General features: G+C 36.6%; 1 protein-coding gene across 21 annotated transcripts in view; it reads left to right on the forward strand.

Moving 5' to 3' along the window:
- Positions 1-15,982, forward strand: part of R3HDM2 (R3H domain containing 2) — a 160,072-nt gene that overhangs the window by 21,526 nt on the left and 122,564 nt on the right. For 15 of the 21 annotated variants that reach the window (XM_055395886.2, XM_055395896.2, XM_055395893.2 and 12 more), the window contains exon 2: positions 11,214-11,334. The exons of the other annotated variants lie outside the window; for them this stretch is intronic. The gene's annotated coding sequence lies outside the window, so the exon portion shown is untranslated. The remainder of the gene's footprint in view (positions 1-11,213; positions 11,335-15,982) is intronic. 21 annotated transcript variants of the gene reach the window in all.

Consider the following 15,982-nt stretch of genomic DNA (forward strand, 5'->3'; position numbering starts at 1 on the left):
GTGTGTGTGTGTGTGTGTGTGTGTGTGTGTGTGTGTTGTGTATGTATGTGAGTATAGTTGTAAGTGGGAGGGATGAGCTCTTGAATGATTCCTAGTTTTCTGGATTCCATGCCATAATGGATGGTGACCATCATTCATGAGTTAGGGATGGATGTTTGGAAATAAAGGTGAGGTCTTTGGTTTTGGACTGGTTGAATTTGAAGTATCTGTAGAACCCTGTGGAAATGCATAATAGGAAATTAGATGCTTCAGTCTGGAGTTGAAGAGAGAAATCAGGGCTGGAGAGATATTTAGGAATCAACATCATATACATTGTAGTTGAAGGGAAAGGTTTGTTTCCTCCAAGGATCATGTTAAGACTGAAGAGCTAAAAGCTGAGAGAGCCTTGGAGAACACTGACAGTTAAAGATGTGATCGGTGGCAGGAGCTCTGGAAGAAAATTGAGGAAACTAGGAAGGTTGATGGGAATCCAGTAAGGTGCATGTGATAGGATTTTAGAGGAGAAACTTTCAAAGAGGAGGAAGGTAATTGTGTTTGTGTGTAGTTGAAATGTCAAGTATAAAGATAGAAAGGATGTGAAAGTGTTAGTTTGTCAGTCGTGACCGACTCTTTGTGACCCCATGGTTTGTAGCCCACCAGGCTCACCTGTCCATGGGATTTCCTCGGCAAGAATACTAGAGTGGATAGCCATTTCCTTCACTGGGGGATTTTCCCAACCCAGGGATTGAACCTGCGTCTCCTGCATTGCAGGCAGATTCTTTACGGTCTGAGCCACCAGGGAAGCCCTTACTTACTGGATTTAGGTCATTGTTGACATCAGTGAGAGCAGGATCACTGGAGTGATGAGAGCAGAGGCAAAATTGCATTTCATTGAGGAATAAATAGGAGGTGGGAGAAAGTAAACTATTTTTCAGGAAGATTACAAAGAGATGGAGAGAGAGGACAATAGTGAGAGTAGGTGGAGTTCAGAGAAGAGTTTTTTTTTAAAAATAATCAACTTATATATTTTTGACCATGCTGCATGGCATGTGGGATCTTAGTTTCCTCACCAAGAATTGGGGTGAGGATTGGGGTGAGGGATTGAACCTGCACCCTCTGCATTGGAATTGTGGAGTTGTAACCACTGGATTGCCAGGGAAGTCCCAAGGAAGAGTTTTTTAAGGTGAGAGACTTCAGCACATTTATATGTTCAGGGAACGAGCAAGACATTAGAGAGTGGTGATAATGGAGTGAAGTCCTTGAGAGTGAAGAGAAAATGAACTCCAGAGCAGTTCAGTTCAGTTGTGTCCGACTCTTTGCAATACCATGGACTGCAGCACACCAGGCTTTTCTGTCCATCACCAACTCCCAGAGCTTGTTCAGACTTAGGTCCTTTGAGTCAGTGATGTCATCCAATCACCTGATCCTCTATCATCCCCATCTCCTCCTGCCTTCAGTCTTTCCCAGCATCAGGGTCTTTTCCAGTGAGTCAGTTCTTCACATCAGGTGGCCAAAGTATTGGAGCTTCAGCTTCAGCATCAGTCCTTCCAGTGAATATTCAGGACTGATCTCCTTTAGGATTGACTGGTTTGATCTCCTTGCAGTCCAAGGGACTCTTAAGAGTCTTCTCCAACACCAGAGTTCAAAAGCATCAGTTTTTCGGTGCTCAGCTTTCTTTATGGTCCAAGGCCCACATCCATACATGACAACTGGAAAAATCATAGCTTTGACTAGATGAACTTTTGTTGGCAAAGTAATGTCTCTGCTTTTTAATATGCTGTCTAGGTTGGTTATAGCTTTTCTTCCAAGGAGTAAATGTCTTTTAATTTCATGGCTACAGTCACCATGTGCAGTGATTTTGGAGCCCAAGAAAATAAAGTCAGCCACTGTTTCCATTGTTTCCCCATCTATTTGCCATGAAGTGATGGGACTGTATGCGATGATTTGTTTTTTGAATGTTGGAGCCAGCCTTTTCACTTTCATCAAGAGGATCTTTAGTTCCTCTTCACTTTCTGCCATAAGGGAGGTAGAATTATTTTTATGTCTTTCATTAAGATAGAGGAAAAGGTCGAGAAAGGGATGGGGACAAATGCTTGGTCACTGAACAAAGGAGTTTGAGGGAGCTTCTGACTTTAGGGCCTTGATATTCCTTGTGATGGAGGAGACTTATCCTTTTGGGTTAGGGGGCTGGTGTGTTCTAATAAGAGAGTTGGTAAAAGAGTCCTTGAGAAGAGACAGAAATTTGAATAACTGTTGAGAGAATGGGAAGGATAGTTGCCAAGGAGTTTGTTTGGCTAGGACAGCAAAGGTAGGGTGAGGTGGTATAAGGGTGGGAATGCATTTCAGGCAAATAGAACAGCCTGGGCAAAATCCCAGGAATGTTAAAGACTATGGTGTGTACGGAGAGGTAGCATTATTTGATTGACTGGAGAGAATATCTGTAGAGCCTAATTTCATGGTAGGCTTTAAGAATTACATTAAGGAATTTGAAATATTTTGAGGCAAAGAGGAACCTCTGAAGATTATCATCAGAGAAACAGAATGATTATTTTACAAGGGTAACTCTGGTACCAGTTTTGAAAAATACAATGGATTAAGAGTAGAGGGAGAGACATTTGTTAGGGGGCTATTGTAGTCGTGGAGAAGATGTTGAAATCAAGATAGAGATGGGTATGGTGGGTAAGAAGCAACCCTCAAATCTTAGTAGCTTGAAACAGTAGTTTATTTCTCACAATACATGTTCATCTGGATAGATTCGAATTTTAGTTATTCAAGGATAAAGGCTAAAAGGCCAGCAGAGGAGCCACCATGGGAACATTGCCAACTGCTTTGCTGGAGGAAAAAAAGAACTCTGGAGGTCTTGTCCCATTAACTGATTTCTCTGCCTATCAATGATGGAAGTGGAGAAGAAGGGACAGGAGCTAAGACGATCAGATGGATCCAGGAGATGGTACCAGAGTTTGGAAATTGGTTAAATATGGGAGGAGAGAGAAGTCATTGAGAACAGATGACTCTCAGTTTCTGTCTTAGATGACTGGGAGGTGTTAACAGAGATAAGAAAGGGGGCAGGTTTTAGGAGTACCTAATTATATAAAGTGTGAGAGTTGGACTGTGAAGAAAGCTGATCGCCGAAGAATTGATGCTTTTGAACTGTGGTGCTGGAGAAGACTCTTGAGAGTCCCTTGGACTGCAAGGAGATCCAACCAGTCCATTTTGAGGGAGATCAATCCTGGGTGTTCATTGGAAGGACTGATGCTAAAGCTGAAACTCCAGTACTTTGGCCACCTCATGCGATGAGTTGACTCACTGGAAAAGACTCTGATGCTGGGGGTGATTGGGGGCGGGAGGAGAAGGGGACGACAGAGAATGAGATGGCTGTATGGCATCACCGACTCGATGGACATGAGTTTGAGTGAACTCCGGGAGTTGGTGATGGACAGGGAGGCCTGGCATGCTGTGATTCATGGGGTCGCAAAGAGTCGGACACGACTGAGCGACTGAACTGAACTGAATTATATATAAAGTAAATATTAACAGACCTAAAGGGAGAAATAGCAATACAGTAATGCTGCTGCTGCTAAGTCACTTCAGTCGTGTCCGACTCTGTATGACCCCATAGACGGCAGTCCACCAGGCTCCCCCATCCCTGGGATTCTCCAGGCAAGAACACTGGAGTGGGTTGCTATTTCCTTCTCCAATGCAGTAATAGGAGACCTTAATTCCCCACTTTTATCAGTGTGTAAGTCATCAAGACAGAAAATCAATAAGGAAACATTGGCCTTAAATTACAAATTAGACAAGATAGACTTAACAGGCATGTATGGATCATTCTATCCAAAAGCAAATGTGTATCCAAATACACATTCTTCTCAAGTGCATTGGAACATTCTCAAAGATCATATGTTAGGCACAAAACAAATCTTAATAAGTTTAAGAAGATTTGAGTTATCAAATCTTTTTGACCACAGTGGTATAAAACTAGAACTCAGTGACAAGAGGAAAACTGCAAAATTCATAAACATGTAGAGCTTAAGCAACATTCTACTGAGTAATCAATGGGTCAAAGAAGAAATAAAAAGAAAAATTAATAAATATTCAGAGAATAATGAAAATACAATGTACTAAATACAAAACCTATAGAATGAAGCAAAAGAGAAGTTCATTGAGAAAATGCCAAAGTTAAGAAACAAAGCAGATCTTAAATAACGTAACTTTACACCTCTAGGAACTAGAAGAACAAGCTAAATCTAATGTTAGTAGAAGAAAGGAAATAAGTATTAGATTAGAACTAGAGTAACAATAGAAAAGATCAGTGGAACTAGGAGCTAGATATTTTAAAAAAGATAAAATAGACAAACCTGTAGCTATACTTACTAAGGAAAAAAGAGGACTCAAATAAGAAATCAAAGAGGAGACGTTAATTCCTCATACCTCAAGAGACTACTGTGAACAATTACATGCCAACAAATTGGACAACGAAGAAGAAATAGATAAATTCGTAGAAACATACTACCTACTAAAACTATATCATGAAGAAATAGAAAATCTGAACCAAACCCCGTTAGAGGTGTACCTCATTTTTTTGAAATTGGCTTTATTGTGCTTCACAGATCCTGTATTTTTTTTTTTTTTTAAACAAATTAAAGGTTTGTGGCAACCTTGGATTCAGTAAGTCTCATGGCCCTGTTTTTCCAATAGCATTTATTCACTTTGTGTCTTTGTGTCACAGAATGGTAATTCTTTCAGTGTTTCAAACTTTTTCATTATTATTATGGTGCTCTGTGTTCGGTAATCTGTGTTACTATTATGTTATCTTGTAATTTTTTAGCAATAAAATATTATTCTAAAATTAAGGTATGTATATTGTTTTTTTGATGAAATAATATTGTACAATTAATAGACTACAATATAGTGTAAATGCGCTTTCATATGCACTGAAGGGCCAAAAAATTTGTGACTTGCTTTATTTTGATATTTGCTTTATTACAGTGTTCTGGAGCCAAACCTGTAATATCTCTAAGGTATGCCTATATTAGTAAAGAGATTGAATCTGGATCAAATAATCTTGATTATTGAGTAATCAAAAAACTTCCAACAAGCAAAAGTCCAGGACCAGATGGCTTCACTGGTGAATTCTACCAGACATTTAAAGAAGAGCTATTACCAGTCCTCAAACTCTTGCAAAAAACAAAATAGGAGAGTACACTTCAAACTCATTTTATGAGGCTAGCATAACCCTGATACAGAAAAAAGACAAGAACACTGGAAGTAAAGAAAATTACAGGCCAGTATCCCTGATGAATATGATGCAGAAATTCTCAACAAAATATTAGCAAACTAAATTCAACAATACATTAAAAGGATCATTCACCATAATCAAGTGGGATTCATTCTGGAGCGGCAAAGGTGGTTCAGCATCTGCAAGTCATCAGTGTGATACATCTTATTAACAAAATGAAGGATAAAAATCACATGATCATCTCAATGGTGCAGAAAAAGGATCTGACGAATTTAACATCTGTTATGATACAACTTTCAACAAAGTGGGTACAGAGGGAATGTACCTCAACATCATAAAATCCATATTTTTTAAAGAAACTTTTTCTTCTATTAAAGCAACTCTTTAAATCAGAAGTCTTTGTAAACTCCTCCTGTGTATAAAAACCATGTATTACAAGCCCTCAGCTAACATACTCAACTGAAGCTGAAAGCTTTTCCTTCCCACTTTTATTTGACATAGTTTTGGTGATCCTAGTCAGTGCAGTTTAGCAAAAACCAGGCAAATAATAAATAAAATTATTAAAAAGGAATGAGGCATTCAGGTTGGAAAGAAAGAAGTAAAACTGTCACTATTTGCAGATGACATGATATTATATATAGAAAATCCTAAACACTACACCAACTTAGAATTAATGAATGAATTCAGTAAAGTTGCAGGATACAAAATAGGTATACAGAAGTCAGTTGTGTTTCTATATGTTAACTCAGAAATTTTCAAAATAATCTCGCTTTCAATTGTAGCATAAAGAATAAAATACCTAGAAATAAGTTTGACCAAGGAGGTAAAAAGCGTTTACACTTTATTGTAAGATCTGTAAGACATCAGTGAAAGAAATTGAAGAACTAGTGGAAAGATTAGTGGAAAGATATTCTCTGCTGATGGATTGGAAGAATTAATATTGTTAAAAAGTCCATACTGAAAAAGGTCCATACCACTGAAACCAATTTACAGATTCAACCCCTATTGTATTTCTCATTACATTTTTTACAGGGAACAAACAATCCTAAAATTTGTGTGGAACCACAGAAGACAGCAAATAGTCAAAGAAATCTTGAGAAAGAAGAGCAGAACTGAAGGTATCATATTTGCTGATACCAAACTATATTACAAAGCCATAATAATCAGAGCAATATGGTATTGGCATAGAAACAGATGAGTAGATTAATAGAACAGAATAAAGAGCCCAGAAATAAACCCATGCACGCATGGTCAGTTCATTTATGACAACAGAGCCAAAAATGTACAGTGGGCAAAAGAGGGTCTCTTCAACAAATTGTGTTGGGAAAACTAGACTACTGTATTATACCAGACACAAAAAATGGTTCAGAATAGTTTAGAAACTTGAACATACGACCTGAAACTATAAAACTTGCAGAAAGAAACATAGGGAGTAAGCTCCTTGACATCAGTATTAGGATTCTTGGGATTTAACACCAGAAGCAAAGGCAGCAAAAGTAAAAATGAATTAAGGACTCTGTGGACTTGAGTCTGAATGAGCTCCGGGAGTTGGTGATGGACAGGGAGGCCTGGCGTGCTGTGATTCATGGGGTCGCAGAGAGTCGGACATGACTGAGTGACTTAACTGAACTGAACTGAACATCAAACTAAAAAGTTTTGCACAGAAAGGGAAGCCATCAACAAAATGAAAAAGCCTGCTGTATGGGAGAAAATATTTGCTTATAATATACTTGAAAGGGGTATAAATGATTATATATAAAAGTTACAAAGATTTATTGGTACAACACAGGGAATATAGCCAGTATTTTAAGGTAATGGAATATAACCTTGAAAAATTATGAATCACTATATTGTATACCTGTAGTTTAGGTAATATTGTACATAAACTATACTTTCAAAAAACTCATATATTTGAAAAAAGGTTAGTATGTGAAATGTACTCATGCAACTCAATAGAAAAAAGACCAATCTGATTTTAAAATGGGCAGAGGAGTGTTGGTAGGACGTTCACTTTTGGAAATATAGTTGTCTAAATGAATCTGGAGCTCTTCAGAGGGGCAGAGGTATTTAGATTTTGAGGTACTCTGTACATGAATGGTGTTCAATCCATGAGAAGAAATAGGGTCATGCAGACAAACTTACAGAGTGATAAGAGAACTGAGAGGAAACTCCAGGAAATACCAGAATTTAAGAGGCATTTCTGGAGTGAGGGCATTGGATTTTAATGTAAAGATTGATATTTTGGGGGCCAAGGCAGGCTATATCTGTTTCTGACATAGAACCCTCTCGTGAGGAAGGAGCAGATATAAGCTGTGAAAAGCTGCTGCTTTAACATGGTAGAGTATGTTAGCTCTGTTATTTGTGTAAATGGTGGATTTATTTTTATTGGTCCTTAGATGGAATGCATTTTAATTTTTTATTTGAATTTGGATATATTTGGCAGTTTACAAAATTGTAGTAAAGTTTTAGTAAAGTTATTGTAGTAAATTTTAGTAAAGTTATTATATTAATAGCTCATAAGCTAGTTGCCAGGACAGAAAAAGGCTAAAAATTGATCCAGTCTCCCCATATACTTAAAAGGAATATAAGTGAACAGAGAATGTGGTATCACAGAAGTATAATAGTAACACATATTAGATGGTTTAATTCTTATAAGATAGTCCCTGTGGATCAGTACTGTATTATCCCTGTTTACAGGTGAGGTTCAGGGAGTGTCTTTTTCTGTTCAGGGCGCTATAACAAAGTACTGGGTGGCTCATCAACAGAAATTTATTTCTCACTGTTCTGGAGGCTGAGAAGTTCAAGATCAAACATGGTCTGATTCTGCTGAGGACCCTTGTCCTGGTTAATAGCCAGCATCTTATTATGTCCTTTCATGGTGAAAGGAGCTAGTGATCTCTCTAGAATCTTTCTGTGTAAGACAGTAGGTTCATGACCTAACCACCTCAGAGGCCTCACCTCTTAATATGTTTGGAGGTTAGGATTTAACCTGAATTTTGGGAGGATACATTCAGACCATTGCAGAGAGGTTAAGTTAGGTTATTTGTTCATTGTGCAGCCAGGACAACCCACTTTCATGCTGAAGTCTGCACTTGTAAGCATCACCTGGAATTGCTTTTTATTAATAGAACACAGCAAAATTTATACTGGATAGCCAGGAGCTTGGGTTAATGTTGCTGCTTGTTCTTTTTTACATCCTTGTTTTTATGTGTAATTCCAAACCTGCAGAAAAGTTGAAGGAGTGATATAATGAGCACCCGTATGATTTTGCCTAATATTTATTGAATGTTTTGTCACATTTGTGCTCTCACACCTTTACCTACTTCCCTCTCTCCCTCTTTCCCTTTCTGTCACATTTCACTTCTCGCTTCCCCTTCCCTCCCTATACATATACACATTATTATTATTTTTTTACTGTGTATTAGGAATTTGTATTAGGAAATTTCAGACATCAGGAAACTTCACCCAGAATTTCTTAAGCATATGTCACCTAGGAACAAGGTATTTTCCTATATTACTACAATATTGTTATCAAATTCATTACCTTATTTAAAATACTTTACAGTGATATAATAATTATAGTGTATGCTCAGATTTCCTCAATCATATTAATATAATGTTTTATAGCTGTCCTTCCAATCTTGGATTTATTCAAGGATCATGAATTACATTTAATTTTCATATCTTTTTAGCTTTTTAATTCAGAGCAGTTCTTTCCATTTTTGTGTCTTGGGTTATTGATACTTTTGAAGAGTTTAGGCCAGTTGTGTTGAAGAATGTTTCACAATTTGCATTTGTCATGATTATGTCATTTTATTAATCAGTTTTGACAAGAATACTGTTTAGGTAATGTGTGTGCTTCTCTGTGCACACAATGTCATTTTGCCGTATTATTGGTGATAAGTTTGATTACTTAGATGAATTGATATAGGCTGCATTTCTTCTTTGTAAAAGTGCCTTTTTCCCTTTGTAATTAAGGAAATATCTGTAGGATGGTGCTGTTAAGATTGTATGGTTCTTTTTCTCTACATTTTACGCAGTAGTGTTAGCATTTGTTGGTGATCCTTGCCTGAATTAATTATTACATTGGTGGTTACAAAATGTTGATTTTTGTCATTCCTTCTCCATTTACTAGTTGGTGTTATTCTGTAAAGCAGAACTTTATTTCTCCCGTTTTTTGTTTTTGAGGATCATAGACTTGGTATTTAAAAAAATTCAAAATGTTGCAGTCCTTTATCAATGTATAAAATACTATCAGTATTTAGTATTATACATACAACAATTGTTGTCAGCTTGGTCAATCGGAGCACCTTCAAACTAATTCCTATGCTTTTTTGACTTGTCCTGGTCAGGTTCTGAGAACTTCTTTACATCCTGGCACAACAAGGTATTTTGGATTCACTTTGTACTTTACTTGCTCCAAACCTGGAATCAGTCCTTTCTGCAAGGAACCCTGATTCTTTTAGTGGGGAATGGTTCCTTTAAAGGGGAACTGCTCATATTTAATTATCTATCCTTTGCTATCTTTATGGGGTCAGTTATTTCCAGTACAAAAAAATGAGTGGATTCCAGACCTAAGACCCTTCTGTGTCTTCCTAGACGTACTCAATAATAAAGTGTCTGAATTATTTCTCAGAATGAAGTGAGTTACAGGCAATGTCGATGACTTGCCATGGGAAATAATAGGATGTTGTTTAGAAAATTGGCATTGTATTTTTTTTTCCCCCTCTAACTTGGTGGTGACCTGTGAAGGTGAAAACAAGTATTTGTATCCTTTTTACTCTTATATAATCCAGGCTTTTTTTCCTGTGGTATAGTTACTTAAGAGTTGTTTCCCTCTTTGTTATTTTCTGCTCTCTGAATTGAAATCTCCTTAGATAGGGAAATTGTAATCCAGCTGTTTAATACTTTGTATTTTGAACCTGCATGTTGTATTCATGTGCTTGTACGCTTTACACATTGGTTTGTGTACACAATCTATGAAACGGACATGAAGTTAGGGTGTTTATTGTATTGAACATTTATGCTGGAGCCTGGTTTTATGGCTCCTTATGAGGTCTGATGTTTCAGAAAAATCCAAAATAGATTTGGCCTTAGAATTGAGATCTTGTACACCCTAGTTGCTAATGGTCCAACAACTTGAGAACGTCCTGCTATGGGACTCTACATGAAATAGACATGTCAGTCCTTTCTACAAAACTTTTTTTCCTTGATTTTTAAAAATTGAAGTATAGTTGATTAACAGTGTTGTGCTAATTTGTATCATATAGCAAAGTGTACAAAAAGGTTTTGTGTTGAAGGTGAAACTCTTTAAACCTATCTATATATTCCTTTGAAGTGGAAACAAATAAATAAGCTGTAAGGAAATTGCTATTAACATTAAATTTTTTTTTTTGGCCATGGCATGTGGGATCTTAGTTCCCTGACCAGAGATTGAATTGGTGTCCCCTGCATTGGCAGTGTGGAGTCTTAACCACTGGACTGCCAGGAAAGTCCCATGTTTTGTTGAAATATTTAAAACTCTGTCCCTGTGGAAGAAGCATGGAATATATTTTTGGAGGAGTGATGTTGGTCACTTCCAGAAGTTATAGGTAATAAATATTTCAATTACATGGCTTATGTATTTGTTCTTTTATATGTAGATGACTACTCTAAGAGTACTTTAAAAATTAGCTGCCTGAGATATTAAAATGAATTGCATGCCTTCCAACTATTTCTGTTACTTGACTAAATTTAGAATCCTGTAGAGCTCCTGCAGAATTGAAATCTCAGGGGATTTTAATAGTCAAGACAGACAATATTTGGCTCTTTGAAATAAGGTAGAAAAATATTAACTTCAAATTAATTTTTGCACTGTCACCTAGGCTACTTAATTAAGGCACTGAGGCCAGTGAAAAGTCAAAACTGTTCTGAGAATTTTATTTGAATGTTGCTGAAAATTTGTTGGAGTTTAGACTCTGGGTGGTGAAAGGGATAATTTTTTTCCTCCTCCTAGGTGAATTGCTGGAGGCTATCCACTCTCCTTTCTCCAATGTCTCTTCAGATTATGCTTGATAAATGCAGTTCTTTATACTTCACCAGGATGGATGAGGCAGTACATCTGAGTTAGAGATCAGGTGAGCATTATGGTTGGGTATTGGTGGGTGAGTTTTATGACAGTAGAATTGTTTTGCATATGTGTGGATTCAGACTAGTCTAGGATATTTTGAGGAGAAACTTATTCAGTGTATATTTAGCTGTACATGAAATAAAAATCTCTTGATGAAGTTGGATAGACATAAAAAATAGCAAATTAAAGGCATGGTAGTTTGAGTAACTAAATGTAAATTAAAATAGGGACAGATTTTATATAGAGTATATATGATGTGTTTACTACCTGACTTGGCAATTGGAAATGTAAGGCTTGGGTGCTACTGTGGTAAGAAATTTTGAGGACATTAGAAAAATGCCCCCGAATTATTTTAAACCAAGAAAATTCCCAGAGTGGAATATAGGTTTTTTTTTTATTTTCTGGTCCTGGACTTATACAAATGGTGAAATGTAAAAAAATTGAAAGACAAATCTGCATCTTATTCTCATTGTAAGCCCATGTGCCTTTTTTTTTTTCCTGCTCTCAAAACACTGTTTAGTAAGACAAAATGTTATGAAGGAGGTAGTAGGATGGTTTTTATTTTCTTTTTTTGCTTATCTCTTTATAAATAACATGGATTTCTCTTATGATTAGATGGAAAAGTCAGTTATTTTAAAACATTTTTAAAAAGGATAAAGGGGCTATAAATCAACTCTTGACACTTGTAAGTATGCTCATAGACTTGTTTTCCAGTGCTCTTGGACTCCAGTTAGGTGGTGAGTTCTTTTTTCCTGGGCTTTGTGACTATTTCTTTGGGCAAACTTTCTTTATATTATAGCAGAAATTTTTATTAAATAATTTCAGTGTGTTTAATCAACCACTTAGGTAATAAACTTTCTATTTAAACCTAGTAATGTATAATTTTGTTTTTGTGAAAGAGTATAAATACTCAAGTTCCCATTTGAATTCTGGGAGGAAAGCTTGTGCTTATTCGCTCGCCCTAGCTTGCTGGAGACTTACCATTTTGATGTTATAGAGGGAACCTCAGTTAAATTTGAAAAAGACAATATTATATGCTTTTACCAGAGTAAAATCTTAGTAGTCTTTGGGGTGACAGGGAAGACTGTTGCATTTTCCCCTAGGTCCCAGGGATTTTCAGAGACACCTTGAGTATCAGATAAGGTATTTGGTCCTAAGTATCAGATAAGGTATTTGGTCCTAAGAAAAGTCTTAGGACTATTTTAAGGCTGTGGGATCAAAAAAATTTTTATGTGCATTAAAAGACCTTACTGGCTAGCTGTGGAGATAAACTTGATAATTTATGAACAAAACAACAGTAGGTATAGTGAGTTAGATTCTATAGTATAGATGGAATGTTGTAGAATTTAGTTGTATCTAACTGTGCAGTAGAAACAAGTATAAAAGAAAAAAAGATATAAATCAATGTAGGAAGTAGGGATCGAGGTAGGAATTGAACTGGGCTTCAATAAAAGATTAGTATATAAAATTTATTTCAGTGGCTATATTTCACATATGTATATTTTTCTTTTTTGAGAATTGCTAATTTAACTTTACTATGGAAAATTTCAAACATTTGAAAGCAGTGGAATAGTTAAATGAACTTCCATATGCAGTTGTTAGCTTGTGGCTACTCTTGTTTCATCTATAATCCTATCCCCTTTCCTGACTGTCTTGAAGAGAATCTGGTGTATAATTTCACCCTGAATGTTTCAGTATATACCCCTAAATAATGACTTTAAAGATATAATGTCAATACCATTTATACTTCTAAATTAATTAACAGTAATTCCTGAATATTAAATATCTGGTGTTCATATTTCCCTGACTATATCATATTTTCTAAACAGCTTGTATGTTTAGTCAAATAAAGTCTGTATCTTGTTATTGGTTAATATATGTTTAAAAATCACTTAATCTGAAAATTTTCCCCTCTCCTTTTTTTTCCCCCAGTATTTGTTGAAGAAACTTGGTTATCTGTCCAGTAATTTCCCACAAAGTGGATTTGATCAGATTCAGATTCAGTGTTTTTGGCTAGAATACTTTACAGTGTACTCCTATTAGGAGGAAGTGTGTGATGTCTATTAGTCTGATTTTCATTATGTCAGCAGCCATTGATGAACCTTGTCTACATCCTTTATTGAATTTCATTAGTGGTTATAAAATGATGATACTCAATTTGTATTATTTTAAAATGTATTTTAGCTGGAATTTTTTTTAGCAGTTTTATTTTCTAATGTTTCTTTGGTTTATTTTTGGCTACTCTGGGTCTTCATTGCTGTGCGTGGGCTTTCTCCAGTTGAAGTGAGTGGGAGCCACTCTTTAGCCGTGATGTGCAGGCTTCTCATTGTGGTGGCTTCTTATTGCAAAGCACAGGCTGTAGGGTGCGTGGGCTTCAGCAATTGTGATGCATGGGCTTAGTTGCCCTGCGGCATGTGAAATCTTCCTGGATGGGGATCGAACCCATGTCCCCTGGATTGCCAGGCTGATTCTTAACCACTGGACTACTGGGGAAGTCCTGGAGTACTTTTATAAAGGTATACTTCCCTCATTATTTACTTGGTTACTTTCAGGTGTATCTTACACAGGAAAGGTGAGACAGATGCTTTGAATCTTTATTTTAATTAATGAATCTTTATTTTCAAAATAGTTTGTTCACTAATATCCTGCAAAGGTGACTGGTAAGCTTTTTGAATTGTCATTGTGAACTCATCAATTTAAATATATTGATGTGTTTCAGTCTTATTTCTTTTTTATTCTTATTGATATCTCATTGATTAACTCATAATGGCAAATGGGAACCTCTTTAAGTTGGCTCCAGTGTCCTTTTTTAAAAAAAAAAACAAAAACTTTCTGTTTTGGCTGCACTGCACTGTTTGTGTGATCTTAGTACATTGAACCTGGGACCTTGGCAGTGAGAGTGGAGTCGTAATCACTGGACCACCAGGGAATTCCCTCCAGTGTTCTTTTCATGTGATCCTCCTAGTTTCTTTGTTTTCTGGTCTGACCTGATATTCAGAGATCCTCTTTTCCATTTCCATTCATGGGCATGCAACAGCCATTGCCCTGTTTTTGGGAAATGATGTTTAGAAGCCACAGTCTGGGAGCAAGAGGCACTATTGCTTAGTGGATTGTTCATTATTTCTTGCTGTTTTTAGTGAAGAAGGCGAGGAAATAAGGTTTTTGTAGTTTTTTTTTTTTTGAAAGAAAGTGTATTACAAGTTTGTATCAGTATTTCCAATTCAAAGATAGGACTATAGATTTTTAAGTTCAGTATCTGTAATCTTACAGATTTGTATTATTCAAATTGTGAAAGTAATAATTAATTATTATAAGCAATTTAAATAATTCAAAAAATGTAAAAGGTGGAGACCATGACCCTACCCCAGAACCATTAGTTAACTACTTAACACAATTAATTTAAAGCCTTCATAGTGGGTATATTTTTCTTTTTTAAAACTGAAGTATAGTTGATCCACATTATTATATTAGTTTCAGGTGTACCGCATAGTGAGCCAGTATTTTTACAGATTATACTGTTAAAAGTTATTATAAGATAGTGGCTCTAATTCCCTGTGCTATATAATGTATCCTTGTTTCATATCTATTTTATATGTAGTAGTTTGTATCTCTTAATTCCTTATGGATGTGAGAGTTGGACTGTGAAGAAAGCTGATCGCCGAAGAATTGATGCTTTTGAACTGTGGTGTTGGAGAAGACTCTTGAGAGTCCCTTGGACTGCAAGGAGATCCAACCAGTCCATTCTAAAGGAGATCAATCCTGGGTGTTCATTGGAAGGACTGATGCTAAAGCTGAAACTGCAATACTTTGGCCACCTCATGCGACGAGTTGACTCACTGGAAAAGACTCTGATGCTGGGAAAGGTTGGGGGCGGGAGGAGAAGGGGACGACAGAGAATGAGATGGCTGGATGGCATCACCGACTCGATGGACATGAGTTTGAGTGAACTCCGGGAGTTGGTGATGGACAGGGAGGCCTGGCGTGCTGTGATTCATGGGGTCGTGGAGAGTCGGACACGACCAAGCGACTGAACTGAACTGAACTGAACTGAATTTGCACCACATCCCTTTCCTCTCACCTTTAGTAACCACTAGTTTGTTGTTTTTGCCTAGAAAATCCCATGGATGGAGGAGCCTGGTAGGCTGCAGTCCGTGGGGTCGCTAAGGGTCGGACATGACTGAGCGACTTCACTTTCACTTTTCACTTTCACACATTGGAGAAGGAAATGGCAACCCACTCCAGTGTTCTTGCCTGGAGAATCCCAGGGAAGGGGGAGCCTGGTGGGCTTCCGTCTATGGGGTCACACAGAGTCGGACACGACTGAAGTGACTTAGCAGCAGCAGCAGCAGCAGCAGCAGTTTGTTGTTTTATATCTGTGAGTCTGTTTCTTTTTTGTTTGTATTTTCATTTGTATTATTCTAATTTTTCTTTATTTTTGCTTTAAATTTTTTACTTAATTACTTTTAATCAAAGTGTGGTTGATTTACAATGTTGTGTTAGTTTCTGGTGTACAACAAACTATTTCAGTTATATATGTATATATATTCTTTTTCATACTCTTTCATTATTGTTTTTTATAAAATAATATAGTTACCTGTGCTATGCAGTAGGACCTCATTGTTTATCCATTCTATATATAATAATTTGCATTTGTT

This window comes from Moschus berezovskii, chromosome 6 (assembly GCF_049115385.1).
Source record: "Moschus berezovskii isolate FMDL1 chromosome 6, NW_MosBer_1.0, whole genome shotgun sequence".
Lineage (NCBI taxonomy): Eukaryota > Metazoa > Chordata > Mammalia > Artiodactyla > Moschidae > Moschus > Moschus berezovskii.